Source organism: Neofelis nebulosa, chromosome 1 (genome assembly GCF_028018385.1).
Source record: "Neofelis nebulosa isolate mNeoNeb1 chromosome 1, mNeoNeb1.pri, whole genome shotgun sequence".
NCBI lineage: Eukaryota > Metazoa > Chordata > Mammalia > Carnivora > Felidae > Neofelis > Neofelis nebulosa.
This window is the reverse complement of record NC_080782.1, coordinates 170,692,211-170,709,076: the sequence shown is the minus strand read 5'-3', so window position 1 is coordinate 170,709,076 and position 16,866 is coordinate 170,692,211. Positions and strand designations below refer to the sequence as shown.

The following is a 16,866-nucleotide window of genomic DNA, read 5'->3' as shown; positions in this document are numbered from 1 at the left end:
CTCATCTCTCTCTTCACAGTTATCCATCCTTCAAAGCAAAGCAACAAAATCCTCACCCCCTCCACCATTCCTCTGACCTACTCCACCATGCTCACCAACAACCTCCTAATTGTGCACTTACAATCTGTCCTTTGTCCCCATCCCTTTCCTTGTTCCCTTAGTCCCAGAATATTAACAGTAGCCCTGTCATTAAACTAGTCACCCCAGCTGGGAATCCTTGACTTTGTTTTCATATGCATCCCATTATTACTCTGATCCTAACTTCTCAGTCATTATGTAGTTCTTCTTCCTCCACAAGTATCTGAAATGCTTTGTGTTTCCAGATCCGGTCCTGCATTCTGTTTGCTTACTCCATAAGCATGCCATGCTTCACCTGTCACTGACTACCTCTCCAGATATCTCATCTCTCCCAGATCCTAACCTCTACTTCCAATCTCTACTTCCCAAAAGCATGCTGCACAGGTCCCTCTAGGTATCTCATCAGATAACTCAGTATCTCCATGTCTGGACCAATGGAGACAACAAGAGACACCCTGCCAGGATTTAGCCTTCCTCCAACCAGGTGCATCTCACAGCTATACCAAGGAAACAAAATCAGATATTTGCAAGGCAAAAACAGTATCTTCCACTAGCCATATAATAATGGATAAACTCCACCCATATGTGAATTAAGAAGATGCCAAAGATTCCAATCTTGCTGCCCCACTTGTCCCTATCTCATTATAAGTCATCACTTAAGCAACCATCTGAGCCACCTCTGTTTTTTAAATTTGCATTTAAATTCCATTTAGTTAACGTACAATGTAATATTAGTTTCAGGTGTACAATATAGTGATTCAGCACGTCGACACCCCCTGGCGCTCATCACAAGTGCTCTCTGTAATCCTTATCACCCATGTAACCCCTCCCCTCACCCCCTCCCTTCTGGTAACTTATGCAGTTATGGGGGCTGGCTAGCCAAGTCCAGTTCCTTCTTTATAGTTAGCAGTCTGTTTCTTGGTTTCTCTCCTTCCCTCTCCCCCCTTTTTCTCATTTGTTTTGTTTCTTAAATTTCACATATGAGTGAAATCATATGGTATTTGTCTTTCTCTGACTGACTTATTTTGCTTAGCATACTATACTCTAGCTCCATCCATGTCTTTGCAAATGGCAAGATTTTATTCTTTTTTATGGCTGAGTAACATTCCATTGTGTATATATACCACATCTTCTTTATCCATTCATCAGTTGATGGGCATTTGGGCTGTTTCCATAGTTCAGCTATTGTAGATAATGCTCTTACAAACATGGGGGTGCAAGTGTACCTTTGAATTAGTATTTTTGTATTCTTTGAGTAAATACCTAGTAGTGCAATTTCTGGATTGTAGGACCATGTCTTATTTAGAAATTATTTCATCTATCTTAATTATAATATCATAATTAACTGAGCAACTGTAACAATAATTGATTTCCCTTTCCTTCTAGAAAAATATATCTTTATCTCCACTACACTTGGTGCTCCCTAACAATATGTTTAATAGAATGGCTCTGTAGACCAAAACTTCCTCATACCCACTCTACTCTCAATGTACTACCCTCAACATTTATCTTAAGCTCAGCCACTAAGAGCTTCCCAAAGTTGTGGTTCCTAAAATTTCAGTTCTCAAAATGCATTCTACATACACAAGTCCTCATAAGGTGCTCCATTTTTAAAATGATATTCATAATTTAAAAAACCAGATGAACATAGGGGAAGGAAAGGAAAAATAAGATAAAAACAGAGAGGGAGGCAAACCAAAGAGACTCTTAAATACAGAGAACAAACTGAGGGTTGCTGGAGGGGGTGTAGGTGGGGGATGGGCTAAATGGGTGATAGGCATTAAACAGGGCACTTGTTGGGATGAGTACTGACCACACAGAGCCTGCTTGGGATTCTCTGTCTCCCTCTCTCTACTTCTCCCGTTTGTGTGCGCTCTCTCTCTCTCTCTCTCTCAAAAATAAATAAATTTTAACAAAGCAAAGGAGAGTCACCAAAGGCATAAAAGAAAGAAAAAAGAAAGAATAAATCCTGGATGACCATATAATTGGACTTGTTTATTCATTTAGAAATGACAGCTACAGGGGCACCTGGGTGGTTCACCTGGTTGAGCATCCGACTGCAGCTCAGGTCATGATCTTACGGTCAGTGAGCTCAAGCCCTGCATCGGGCTCTCTGCTGTCAGCTCAGAGCCTGGAGCCTGCTTCGGAATATGTGTCTCGCTTCTTTCTGTCCCTCCCCCCGTGCACACTCTGTGTGTCTCTCTCTCAAAAATAAACACTAAAAAAAATTTTAATATTAAAAAAAAGAAGAAATGACAGCTACAAACTTGTATCCTCCTGATGTCAGATAAAATTTTTCATAGAGAAAAGAATAATATTCATAGCCCTGTAATAGTCTCTTTAGTGATTTGATGAATGTTCTTGGTACACAGAATAAAACCATTCTTTTGGTTGTGAATGTTGCTTCAAGGGCTATTTCACTACTTCATTAAGAAGAATTTCCAGATTGTGCATGTGTGTGTTATATGAAATACATTCATGGTAGCTGTTTTTCTAGAGATGATAAAAAATCTAGAAAAGTAACTTTTGTTAGAATTCTTTACACATGTGTATTTCCAGAAGCAGGGTGAGCTAATGATTGGTGTGATAAATGCTTGTTCATATTTTTATCAGATCAATAATAAGCTTGGTTTCTGAATAACTTGGAAAGTTACACTAAGAATTAATATCGCACCATCTTTGCACAGAATTTTTCTCTATTTTGTTATTAGACTGAGAGTACACTATATTCCAACATCTCTAAAGATCTTTTTCATAAACTCTCCACTCTTTTAGGCCTGTGTTTAGTCAGGGAATAGATAAGCCAGAACCTTACAGACCAGCCAAGGGGTGCCTGGGTGGCTCAATCAGTTAAGCACCAACTCTTGGTTTCTGTTCAGGTCATAATCTCATGGTTCATGAGTTTCAGCCCCGTAGCAGGCTCTGTACTGACAACATGGAAACTGCTTGGGATTCTTTCTCTCCCTCTCTCTCTGGCGCTCTCTCTCTCTCTCTCTCTCTCTCTCTCTCTAAATAAAATAAACATACGTACATACATACATAAGCCAAAATAATACTTTGATAATTTTTGGTACTTTCATAGTGCTTAGTAAGTTCCAGGCACTGTTCTAAATGTTCTTAACACTTACAACTCCCAATGAGGTAGGAACTATTGTTATTCCCACTTACAAATGATAAAATGGAAGCACAGAGAGGGTAAGTAATTTGCCCAGAGTTACAACAGCCAGTATCTCAGGGCATGAAGCCAAGGTAGAGGCTTCAAAGCAAACAATGGTAGTTGCAGAACCATGATCCAAGGTAGGGAGTCGGTTGAAGGATCAAGGAGAGGGAATGCTTCATGGACCAGGGTTCAACAGCAAAGCAGCAGCAGAAGGAAAACAAAAAACAAACAAACAAAAAACTAGACTGTATGTCTCTGAGTCATGGCTTAAAGATTCTTAGAACATTCTCTGACTGAGGGCAAAGTTGGTCTCATTGTTTAGGGCAGGCTCCAACCTTATAGATGGTATTTAGTAAACTCACTTGGGGATGTTTTACTTTAAGGGGCTAAGGATCCTAGACAATCACTGTGTATCTCCTAACCAAACATGTCTATATCCTCTCTTCTGACTGCATGATGAGCATTTCCTCCCCTCAATTTTAAGAATGAGCTGTTCCATTTTCTCCACTATTGCTCATCTGTCCACCTCGAAAGAAATTCCCTGCTCCTCAAAGTATCCCCATCACACAGAATCTGATCAAGTTACTCTTCTTCCATAAAATCCCTCTTTTCCTTTTAAAGGAGGAAATCGCCACAATATTTATTATCTGCATATTGCACACAGTCACGTATTTCATTGAAATGTTTTGTTTTTCTGCATGAGCATCTCGCCTGGCAAATCTCTGTGGCCAAAGACCATTTAGGATTACTTACCTCTATGACTGACTCATAATGCTCATTAGTGTGGATAGCTTGTACAAAATGCCTAATGGGCATTTGTTAAATGAACATATCAATGGAAAGCATAATTTATGTGTTACCCTGCTTTTCCATCAACCCATTCATGTGTGGTCCACAAAAAGTGACCAATAAATCTTGATTGATTAATTCCTTCGCTGTTGAGTCAGAAATTGTGGAATTAACAACAGATACTATTATTGCAATCTAGTATTTGTTATTTTAAGTGAATAACAGTTAACAATATGAAGTGCCTCAACTGCTTTGTTTAATTGCACAGAACCCATGCTACAAACACTACCTCAGGGATTCATTTCTAAAGAAGGCAAACACTTTCTTCCTTCTTTCACGCCAGGGAGGACACACGGCATATGTTTTGGTCCTAGTTGGTCTTCTCTGTCTCTGACACATAGCTGACAACAGTTCATAAATTTGAGTTTTCATGGTGATAGCAATTAGAAAGAAGGCTTGTAACTCAAGGCTACCAAGTCCCTTTGCATCAATATATTCTGGGTTTGCTTTGACCTTTTTGAAAACGTTGCATATGTATGCTGCATGTTTGCATGTATTCTTTCTGGCATTACACTGAGACTGTGAAGTTAAATGTCATTGCAGCCTAGATATCCAAGCCACCTTATCATATGACATTATTTGGGATATAATCACAATGAGCAAATCTGTTCCATAGGAACTGTTTAAAAGGTAGGCACGTACCTTTTTTGGTAATTCTTTGTGAAAACATCTCTACTGATGCCATGTCCTTTTTATTCTTCTCCTCCTCAAATACTTTTTTACCTTATTTATTTAAATTTCAGACCAGAACTATAGGGCAAGTCACATAACAATTTATATCTCTATAATGAGAAGAGATATGAGTTGATCACATGTCTAATACTGAACGCTTAATTTTAAGAATGCTCTTACTTTTTAATACAAACGGACAAGATGACACCAAAATACACCAAATAGGATTTTTAAAATGACACACTTCTAAAATTATTGTTACTATGCATAAAATATTAGTCTTTTTACTTCCCCCATTAGACCACTTGCCCCCCACAAAAAAATTTTATCTCTGAGAGAATAACTCTTTGGTTGCTAGAAGTTCTACTTTTTTCCCTCTGTCTTTCCACTGCTCAAGCATGCTTGAAACTCGCTTTAATCATCCTCTATGCCAAGCATCAGGCACAGTGCCTGGCACACTGTAGCACTCAGTAATTGTTTGATCAGTGAATAAGAGAGAATCTTTTGAAGTTACACAAACGCACCAAAATCTTTCTTTTGAGGATGGATGATAAAAAAAAAACATTTGCATCAAAGGACAAAGTACTCTTTCAAGTTGAATCTGTCTATGAATCTAAAAATTCAAAGGCTCTAGTACATTACCTCGGCATTTTATTTTTTTTCCATACCACTTTGAAACAATAATTTTGTTTTATCTAGCTTTTTAATTTCCTTCAATCACAATCATGAAAAACTGAGAAAGTAGTCTGTGTTCATGTTAGCCTGAAAAATATAGCGTGTTGCAAACTCACGAAAACAATCTGCCATAAATAGGACAGTGATAGTCTCACGTATCTTCATATTCTCAGTAATTAAGAGGAAAGCCGATTCGAAGTCCAAAGCTGAATTCACACTGATTCAGTTTTGTATTAATTCTAAATGCAGACCAAGATATTTACTTCCTTTGTTATATAAGATTTTTTTAAATGTTTTTTTAATTTATTTTTGACAGAGAGAGAGAGAGACAGAGCATGAGCAGGGGAGGGGCAGAGAGAGAGGGAGACACAGAATCTGAAGCAGGCTCCAGGCTCCGAGCTGTCAGCACAGAGCCTGACGCGGGGCTCGAACTCACGGACTGTAAGATCATGACCTGAGCCGAAGTTGGTGGCTTAACCAACTGAGCCACCCAGGCGCCCCTACTTCCTTTTTTTTTACTACACCATAATAACATTTTTTAAAGTTTACTTATTTATTTTGAGAGAGAGACAGAGAGAGTGAGTGGGGGAGGAGCAGAAAGAGGGAAAGAGAGAATCCCAGGCAGGCCCTGCACTGTCAGCCCAACACGGGGCTTGAGCTCACAAACTAAGAGATCACGACCTAAGCTGAAATCAAGAGTCAGCAGTTAACTGATTGAGCCACCAGGCACCCCGCCCCCCCCCCACAATAACGTTTAGAGAATCAAAAGTACTTCAAAACCCTCGGAAGAAAAGTATTATCTAACTTGTAAATAGTCACCTCCTCACACTGTAGCGACCACTTTTTGCTTATTAATGGAGTAAAATATATTTCTTTCATTTCATATATGTGAATGGGTGGTGTCTTCTCATTTTTATAAGTGTGTCCCCTTGGACATTTTTCCCTATAGTCTGAATTTGGCAATTCTCTTTTCCTGTTGCAGTGCCCGTAAGTGCCAAGGTCATCCCCATGGCATGGTACTAACACCACCACACCTGCTCCCCTACCAGCCCAGCCTCTGGACACAGGACTCCCCAACCCTGAGGTCCAGAGCAATAGCTCATCTTTGGCTCTCTGGACCCAATTAACTTTGGTTTTGTGCCAGCTACCAATTTTCCCATTAAATTCTAGTGCTGTCCCTGAATCCAACCCGAACACAGCACCGTGTTTCTCTGCATACGCAAGTCTTGGCTGTGGTTGTGAACTTACGTCTGGAGTGAGTGATAGGGGACAACCTTGAGCTAGGTCCAAGGCCACGTCACCCTTCCCTAGCAGTTTCACTGCCTTGTCCCTCCCCAGCCTCCCTTTAAATCACATCATTGCTCTACCCTATACAGTTGTCACCAGCCCTAGAGTCAACCTAGCAGTGGCAGAAAGCCACCCTGCCAGTGAGTACTGCTCGGTGGGCCAATCCAGACCTATATAGTTGGTAATTGTCCTTTAGTGGAACGTATACTGTTGCAGAAATCAAATAGAAGTCATCTAACCAATAACATTCTAGAAAACAACATCATTCTTTTCCACTCTGTACCGCTTTCACATAAAAATTTTGCCTGTCATCCTTGGGCCATGCTAATCTTCTCAAATTGTTACAATTTTAGTAAATGTGCTGCAGAAGCAAGTGCTCACAGGAAAAAAAAATTTAACTTTTTTTTTTTTTTGAGAGAGAGAGAGAGATGTAGAGCATGAGCAGAGGAGGGGCAGAGAGAGAGGGAGACACAGAATCCAAAGCAGGCTCCAGGCTCTGAGCTGTCAGCACAGAGCCCGACACGGGGTTCAAACTCATGGACCCCGAGACTAGGACCTGAGCTGAAGTCAGACACTCAACCGAACAAGCCACCCAGGCACCCCTTACATAAAAATTTTTAAAAATCAAAACAAAGAGAGGGTTGAAATTGCACAGTATTATTTTTTAGTAAGCTGCATGTTTTCTTGGGTCTGATTCTAAAAGCAGAAAAAACATATGCTCTTGCTAAAAAAGGTGATTGATACAGATTCTCTAACTTTTTGGCTACAAACTATGGGAAAGTACTTACCGACTCACTAACTCAAAATAGCCTTATGAATTCCCTACATTCTTATGTGAACTATCATTTAAAAGGTAAACTAGGCATTTTTCTTCTTTTGAAATTTATAAATTTCAGGGCATTTTATACACTGGGCTTGATCTTTTCTTCATAGCAGAGAAACCTTCTGAACCTTCTGAATATGCTAGCAAGTTCTTCTGTGTTCCACTGAGAGCCCTAAATACAGAAGGTCTGGGAGAAGAAAAGTGGGGAAGTTTGCATGGTGTTGCTAAGAGAAACCTAGTGGAGTTTATTAGTTCCCTGTCTCCAGAATCTGTTATCTGTTCACCAAAATATATAAATATAAATTAAAATAGATGGATTGATAAATAAAACTTTCTAACACAAGATAATTATCAACCACAAGCTAAGGGGCTGCACATGACATTAAGCTACACTGGAGAAACTGAGGCCAAAATTTCAAGAACCTAATGTGAATATAGTGGGATCCTAAAGAATGAGGCTGGCAAAAAAAGACAGCACTCAGAAGCCGATGGCTACAGTGCGCCTGGAAGGATTCACGTTCCCAAGCAGGTGTCCGCCCCCTCGCTCTGGTTCTGACCACCATGATCGGCCACCCCTCCTGCTGTCCACTCGGGCTTCTCTGGCCACAACCTGGAAGCGCTTGAAAGAGGAGAGAAATGCTTCAGAGTCGCTGCAATGACTCAGCACATTAATGCTGACTCTATGGTTATCTGATTTAGAGCCAGCCTGGCTTGTGACCCCGGGTCACCCAATCCCAACCACTGCAGACTGACCAGCTGGCCATACCTGGTGTAAAACTTGTTCTTTGGGCTTGCGTCTCATGAGTTCGCATGAATCAGTGCTCAATACTAAACTAGCCTTCCTGGTTTTTTTAAGCCTTTTGTCACACCAGAGATTCATGGATAGGTGTTTTGAAAATGGCTTGATAATATTCCACTAATGGCTCTACATTTTGTGGGGCTGTGCTGTTGTTAATAAAAGGTCTGTTTTCCATGAGTTCAAATTAACTGACAACAACTAAGGGAGTTTAAAAGAAGTCAAATTTTGCGTGCCAAACATTTCCTACTATATGCTCCAGAGCAAAATAAATATGGAAATTTCTATGTGTTTTCAAAGCAGAAGATTCAAACATATTATTCTTCTCGAGGGTAAATCTTTCACCTTATTATCTTCCAGAATTTCAAATGTAACAGGAAAATGTGAGATCAGTATCCTAAACCACTTCCACAGGTAAGATCATATTACATTTTTTTTTAAGGATTAGCACATCAGCTTGTTCTGGGTTTTCATATATAGAGTATTCACTACAGTGTCAACTACAGGCTAAGTACTCAATAGACAAGAATTCTGAGCTTTTCCTTTAAGGTGTGGGTAAGACTTTGTGATTTCCAAGACAAAAGTTAGCAAAACAGGGGCTCCTGGGTGGCTCAGCTGGTTGAGACTTCGGCCTAGGTCATGATCTCGCTGTTCCTGAGCTCGAGACCTGCATCAGGCTCTGTGCTGACGGCTCGGAGCCTGGATCCTGTTTCACATTCTGGGTCTCCTTCTCTTTCTCTGTCCCTCCTCAACTCACACTCTGTCTCTCCCTCTCAAAAATAAATAAACATTAAAAAAAAGTTAGCAAAACATACACCAGATAGAAGACATCACTGTAGCTACAGCAGTGGCTTGAGACTCAGCAGGATAAGAAACATCTCTATAAGAACACATTTTTTTAAAGCATGGAGTCAACCAATACAATGAATGGCAGGGCAGGTAGAGTGCAAGACCACAGTGAAAACCCAGTGTGGTTCTGGCATCTCTTAGGAACACAGCAGACCACAGCAACAGCTCTGGTTTCTTTGGAGGACACGTGTGACTTTGGCCCTCTCTGGGAGATTGAGCTCACAGCGCTTTGAGCAGGAGTCACAGACATCAGCGGCACATGGATTGTACTCATCAGGCTGAGATGAAAATGACCTTTGCCCAGGGCCAGCCCTTTGCTCATGGTCTTTCCGGGGTCAGCAAATAAGAGAGGCAGTTTTTCAGGCAATAGGAAAAGAATCCACACATTGCTGTCCCCTGCCAACCCCACTTTTCCATCCACAAACCCCTGTCAACAGGCTCCATGTTTCTTCCTCCAGAAGACGCTGCAGGTGGGAAGTCAGGTGTTCAAAACCACTTCAGAAGGCTCCCTCTTCTCTGCTGTGACATTTTCTGGCATCCTGTCAGCTGGCTACTGAGTCTTCGGCGTTCACTTTGTACAATGAATTAATGTATAAGAAACTTGCTGATGTTTGCAGGCTCAGCACTCTTAATATTAGAAAATGACAAAACTTACTTATTGAATTTGTTTTTTTAATTGTCCTCCTTTGGAGAAGGGAACCTTCCATGCCTTCCATGCGCCTTGTTACTACCGCAAGGAATAAATTCATCCTGACTGGCCTCTTCCCATAAAGGGCCAGAGCAAAAGCAAATGTACGTGCGCGTATCATATCATGATTCTCCGGGAAGGGGACTGCTTACTTCCAGGGGTGTAAATGGCTGGCACCTGCATGAAATCAAACACTGAAGAAAAATGCCACTTGAGGCAAGAGACGAGAAGGGGCACAAGGCCTCTGGGGTGGTATCTATAATGTGCTGCTGAATTTCACGTGACTTTCATGAACCACGAACTGCATGCTTTACAATATTTTACCAAGGCATTCTTTTCTAACAAGCCTCATTTCGTTTTGCATCCTTTTTGCTGTATAATATGCAAAAGAAAGAGAAGCACAATCGCTGGAAGTTCTGTCTCTGGGATTTGAAGTGCCCTCACTTGCATGCTGAGAAGGGTTATAATGAATATTTTTGGCATCAGCTGCTGAGAGCAGCTTGGTACTAGCAGCGCTTGATTCAAAATGTCATATGATACAATAATACACAAATTGAGTGCACAGAGGGGGGAAAACATCATGCAACCTGTCATAGGTACAGCAATTTCTCGTGAGTATTCAAGGAGACAGAGGTAGAAGTAGAAACTTGAAGTCTGAAAAAAATCAACAGTCAACATCCACAAATGCTAGAAAAACATTGTTAACAAATGGAACATAGCATTTTTTGCGTAATTGTAATACCAGTGGTTTCTTTAGTCAAAACCGTAGAATTCATTTATGAATGATCTGGTACAATTCAAGTGCTAAAGTCAGGGGCGCCTGGGTGGCTCAGTCAGTTAGGCATCTGACTCTTGATTTTGGCTCAGGTCATGATCTCACGGTTTGTGGGTTCGAGCCCCTGTTTGGGATCCTCTTCTTCCCTCTCTGACACTCCACTGCTCATTCCCCTCTCTCTCTGTCTGTCTCTCTCTCTGTCTGTCTCTCTCTCTGTCTGTCTCTCTGTCTCTCTCTCTCTCTCTCTCTCTCACACACACACACACACACACAATAAACTTAAAAAAAATTACTGAAGTCAATGAGAAAGCATATCTACTTAATATAATCAAATACATTTCCTATTAATTTTTAATAACTGATTTTCTTAAAATAGCAGCCCTTTTCTCCACTGCTTAATTTTTGTTTTCAACTGGTCTTTCTTCAGAGGCAGATTTAAAAAACAAACAAACAAAAACAAAACAAAAAACCCTACCTATTCCTGAATACAGTTTGGGTAACTATTAGAACTGCCTTATCTAAAAAATCCCTAAATATTGGCTATGAATTATCTAATAGCAACTTTAAAAATAAGTACATTCCAAATGTTAATTTCAAAGACAGTCCTTGAACACCATGGTGTCCCCTTGTCTCGTACTTTCTCATTTGTGTTTGGACATTTGGGTAGTTACCATGTTAGCCATTCCTCTTTTTATTTCCAGTGTTTTTCTAATTGTTCGGCTACTTCTGTTCCTTGCGTCAATTAGTGACATCTTCCCAAATTAATTTTTGTTTCATATTTATTATATTGAGTACCTTTGTCCAAGTGCTGGCTCCCCAAACCAGTTGTTTTATTCAGTGTAGTTACTCCCTCCCTCTGTGCCTCAGTCCCGTTGTCCTCATAAGGCTTCGGTGAGGACTGATGAGTTAGGGGGGCTCTTCTCTTAGGACTGCATCTCGTGCATAGGGAGCTCTGTGTTCCTATTCTCATCTTGAAAGTGGAATTTCTTTAAATGTAAATACATATCATTAAAAGTATTTTAATATATCATTTTTTATTTGTTTCTCCCCCATGGGTCTACAGATTACTTCCGTTTAGGTCATTGGTTCGATTATTTTAAGTTGGCCATCTGTAGAATTTTAAAACAAGGAAGAATCCTAAAAATCATGTTTCTAACTTTCGTTTACTATAGTAGGTTCCTAGTCATCATGATTATTGTCATCAGGCTTTTGTTAAACAACTAATTACACTACTCAGGGACTCTGATGCCACTAAAGTGCATTTGTCATCTAAGCTTTGGGCCTGGAGATGTCCTTGAGAGTATCGACTAATTCAATCTGTCCTGATTCATTGTTTTCATAGCATAAATCTTCACCACATACTGCACTGGGATAACTAGTCATGGTATAGGTAGGAAGGATTCCTGTAGGCTTTCCTCACCCCTATGCAGACTTCATTCATTCTTTTCCTTTGACTGTCCAGCCCAACGTGGCTTATAACCCGTTCGCACAATTACCATGCACTGGATCCTGAAACCACCTTTCTGAAGGTAGGGGCAAGGCAGCTATAACTGCCTTTTCCTCCTCTTGCAGGAAACTGGGAGTCAAAGGTTAGGATCATGCCCAGGGGCAGAGAATTAGATGTGCCACAGGGATCTGTAAAACCCAGGCCTTAGGATTTCCCTTCGTAACATGTTTTTACAGTGCATGCTATTTCTCCCCAGATGTGTCACTACCACGTCAGCAGAAGCAAATATCCTAGTGAGGGGCAGAGAACCAAAACAATGTAGAAACAGAAAAATGATGCCTGATTGGGCAGTAAGCCATTCACTCATTCAGCGGTTTAAGGTTAAGTTCACACTGGGGCTGTCTATACAATGTAGATATTGGGGCAACAGATGATTGAGTTCCATATTCAGCCAAGATGTGATTGAAAAAGAAAGTCCTTTGGGGTTATAGAAGAGAAAACCTACAAAGAATTGGCCTCGACCTCATCTGCCTATAGACAACGTAGGTGTTAAGTTTAAACTGTTGGGACTATGCTTTTTGTTCTTTACTGAGGGTTAGGAAACGATTATTGCGTAAATAAGGTAAATGAGTGTCATTTCTAAAATGAAATGTTTTCACATTCTTATCACAAAAATTTCAGTAAAAGGAAGTCTGTGTAATATCCTCATGATATCTCCAGGCCCACAAAGGCAACAGATGGTCTCTGGGTTTTAGAGATCTCTTTGTGTTCTATATTAAAATGTTTCCAAAAGATTGACATAGTGTAAGAGTCTGATTCCTTATTAAAAGATTTATTCTCAGGTTTTGTGTGACTTCTACGAAGTATGAGATATGAGCCATTGTGGTTTGTGGCTTAGGTTGATGGCACAAACCTTTTCCCTACACCATACCGGAATTATTTTCCATCTCCCTACACCATATTGGAATTATTTGGTCTGCAAATAGGGCAGTGATTAGTTGCCAGGTCAATGATTAGTTGACCTGGTCATCCACTGATACGCTGCAAGGTGATTATCAAGTACATTTTTGCTAAAAGCACTCAAGAGCAGAAAAATGTTTAACTGCCATAAATTCTAACCACAGGATGAAACAAAACTGAACAAAGGAATGGTAAATTTAGTCTCGAGCTTAGAACCCTGAAGCATACAACTGCAGAAGCACAAGTGTGTGACCGTGGCACGCCATTTTCCTTCCAAACCACTGCCAAAAACAGCCTTGGAGCCTGTGTTTCCTTCAGTCAGATACTAATACTAAAGCTCAAGAAATGTAAAACAAGACAGCAAAATGGGAATTCAGTAGGAGTGCTGAGATGTCAGGAGTGCTGACATTAAGTGTATTTCTTTGGCTAGTCACAAAATCCTCATCAAGAGGCCAAACTGTCTAATTCTATCATGAGGAGAACATGGATGAAGGAACTTAACTACTGCACATATTCCCATTTCAATATGGTAAACCATCTGAGTATAACAATCACCAGAGGCAATGGGGAGAAGTCTGACTACTAACTGGGCCAGGTATGAAGGTCAACATTGACAGCATTACTTCATATTGGTAAGTATTGATAGGTACCCTGCATACGATGTGATGAAAATGACACCTTACATCTAAAACCTTCCTCCCCAAAATCCATAATCCTAGGCTAAACATGAGGAAAATGTCAGATAAACCCAAATTAAGGAACACGCTACAAAACATTTGACCAGTGTCCCTCAAAACTGTCAAGGCTATCAAAAATGAGGAAAGTTTCCCAAACTGCCCCAGTGTAGACAAGTCTGAGGGGACATGATTAGCAAATGTGATGTGGTATCCTGGATGGGATCCAATTACAGAAAAAGAACCATAGGTAAAAACTAATAATATCCTAATAAAATACAGACTTGTATTAATAATAATGTATCAATATTAATTAATTGTCACAAAGGTACCACACTGATGAGATTCTAATAGGGAAAACGAGGGTATGGGGAACCCCCTGTATTATCTTTGTGACTCTTCTGTAAATCTAAAACTATTCTGAAATAAAAGTTTTCTTAAAAATAAAAAAGTCTCTCCTTCAATTCAACTGATATCTGTGGATCAGAATAATTCAAGTAAGCAACTATTTTTGTATTTCTTCTGCTTTACAGAGGAATGTGATGGGAGCCATGGGAAGCTGCCCGTGCAGCCAGGATGCCCTCACAGACTGCCCATGCAATGGATATCTGCTCCCCCCCTTATAGGCCCCCCGTTTTATTTATGCAAGTTGGCCTTGTTATTCTAATTATGTAATTTAATTATTTTTGAAATCACAAGCATAATTGCAAAAGAGAGAGTTGCTATTTCTGTGAAAAAAAATAGATTGAATGATTTGAAAAAACTTGATAAAGGCAAATGGCTAAAAATACTCCTTTGAATATGGGTGTTCTTGTACCATAAAAGATTGGAAGAAAATGTCATGAAAATCAAGAAAGATTCTGCACTCAGATTGCTTACATCCTTCAAGTTCTGCTCCACTTAAAGACACCAAAATTAGAAATCAGAGATCATGGGTGTGATTTCTACAAGAACTCAAATCAGTTCAACCATAATCAAAGAAACCCCATGGGGGTCAAAGTACTGGCGAATGAGCATTAACATAAAGTGAAATGTTGAAGGCACATGTGTATCATTTTTAATAATTGCCCTGTTTTATTGCTTTTTTCATTAACTTATCTTTTCAATTAACCAATTACTACTGATCCCAACTGACTATCCAAGCCATTCTACTGAAGATGATTTTTACTTTCATCTTTTATGCCTTAATATTTTACAGCACATTTTCAGCTTTCCTTTAACTGGTAAGTTCAGGTTTTTATTTTGCACTGTTTTATAATGAGCCCATTGCACAATTCTGTCACCTTCCCCCCCTCCCACCCGTGGACTCTAGACACAAGGGCAATTGCCTAATTATGCTGTGCTGCTCTAAGAAGCACAGTCGTCAAAGCACCTTCTTAGGGGAATGATGTAAAAGTGTCAAGGGAAAACTAAAGACAAAATCCCCAAGAAAAAAGAAGCTTATTTTTTTAATATAAATTCAATGTCTGGGAAAACAATATCATTTCCTCTAAGTGAGTCTGTTTTCAAAGACCTCTAAGTAAGAGTCGAGCAGAGTACTGATTAAATGTGACATGCTTCTCTCTTGGCTTCTAGATGATAAATTCTGCACCAGATGATGACACTGGATGTGAATCTGTTTCTCATATCGTGCTGAGAACAAGATCACTAAGACATACTTTACCTTTCCCAACAGAATCCATCTTTTCAACGATGGTGACAAAGCTGTTTCTTCCTACGTCAGTAGAAAACTCATTCTGATCAAAGTTGAATAGTACCAAGGGGTTAGAATTTTCTAAGTAAAAGAACAGCAAGATGCCCTAAGGACACAAAGAATGGAATTAAATGGTTATTTTCAAATTCAGCTATTCACCAAGTATATATTAAAAATTAGTGTGGTCCTGTCTGGAATATGCTTCAGAGGAGTAATTATAAATATAGGACATTTGTAAGAATACAGTTGAGAAAGAAATTGAGGAGTTGAGATGGATGCGAACTATCCCTTAGGAATATAAAGGAGTGCCGAACATCCAGAAATCAATGCTTCTTGGGATTAAGAATTGTGCAAGTTTAAAGGTTAGGATTTTCAGCACGCACATAGGTTCGGTTGGACTTTTTATATTTCCATTATGAGCACTGTTGCCATAAATACCAGCAGGCAAGTAGACAAGAGATCAAGAGGAAAATCAAACAGGAAAAGGACTATTGAGGCTTTCTGGACTTCAACCCATGACCTCCTGTCTCTCCCAGTTTAGAGGAGGGGATGGACAGGGGAGCAGAAACTGAGTGGTAAAGACGCTGGGTGGGGGAGGGGGTTCTCCAGGAAGCAGAGCAGTAGGAAGGCCAAGGTTCCTCAATTCTTTCCTCTTCTTTGCCTCCCACAAGAATTAACCTTGAGACTCAAAACACAACACAAAAGGGAAAGAAGCCAATGAGATGAGCTGGGCAACATAGCAGAAGCTCCCAAAGACCGAGGGAGGTCAGATTTTGAGAACTCATGTGCTAGAGTAACACACAATGTGAGCACCCCCCAATAACATTGTAGAACACCAAAGGGAAAACGAATCCATAAGCCAAACACAAAAATCCAATAAACTTTAAAAGCTCGCGAATCTGATCCCCAAACTGCTGTTTGCCTAGGTATTCCATCTTTCAAGTGCCTGAAATTAAAATTTATTAACGGATATTGTTAAGGTTACCTATTCTACCTTTAGAACATACGTCTATCTCCTGCTACATTCTCATAGAATTTCAAATCTGCCGTGTGAGGAAAACACAAACTTTTAATCAAAAGCAGAATCATACACGTAAAGGAGACCGCGCTGTTTTATAAATGCAGCAATGAAGAGCAGCCTTCGCTTCACAGCCTGGCTCATAACTCAACTCTCCCCCCAAGCTTCTTTGCTGGTTCCTCACATCCTTCTTCCCTGCACCTAAACTTACAGCAGCAGCATGTATATTCTCTGCCTTCTCACCTAATTGCCACTGGATGCTTCCGTACAGGTGTCTGCATGGCATGCATCATCTAAACCAGCATCTTTCCCCAGACTCTGTAGTCCTCTTGTTTTCCCTAAATGAGGGAAGTCAGCATCATCTGCTCAGGATCAAAACTTCCATATGATCTTCCATCACCCTCCCGCCCTGATCTCCCACG

General features: G+C 40.1%; 1 protein-coding gene and 1 pseudogene across 2 annotated transcripts in view; both read right to left on the bottom strand.

The window, feature by feature from the left end:
- Positions 1-16,866, bottom strand: part of FGF14 (fibroblast growth factor 14) — a 618,400-nt gene that overhangs the window by 494,621 nt on the left and 106,913 nt on the right. The window lies entirely within an intron of this gene.
- LOC131489867 (U6 spliceosomal RNA) lies at positions 6,999-7,094 on the bottom strand (annotated as a pseudogene).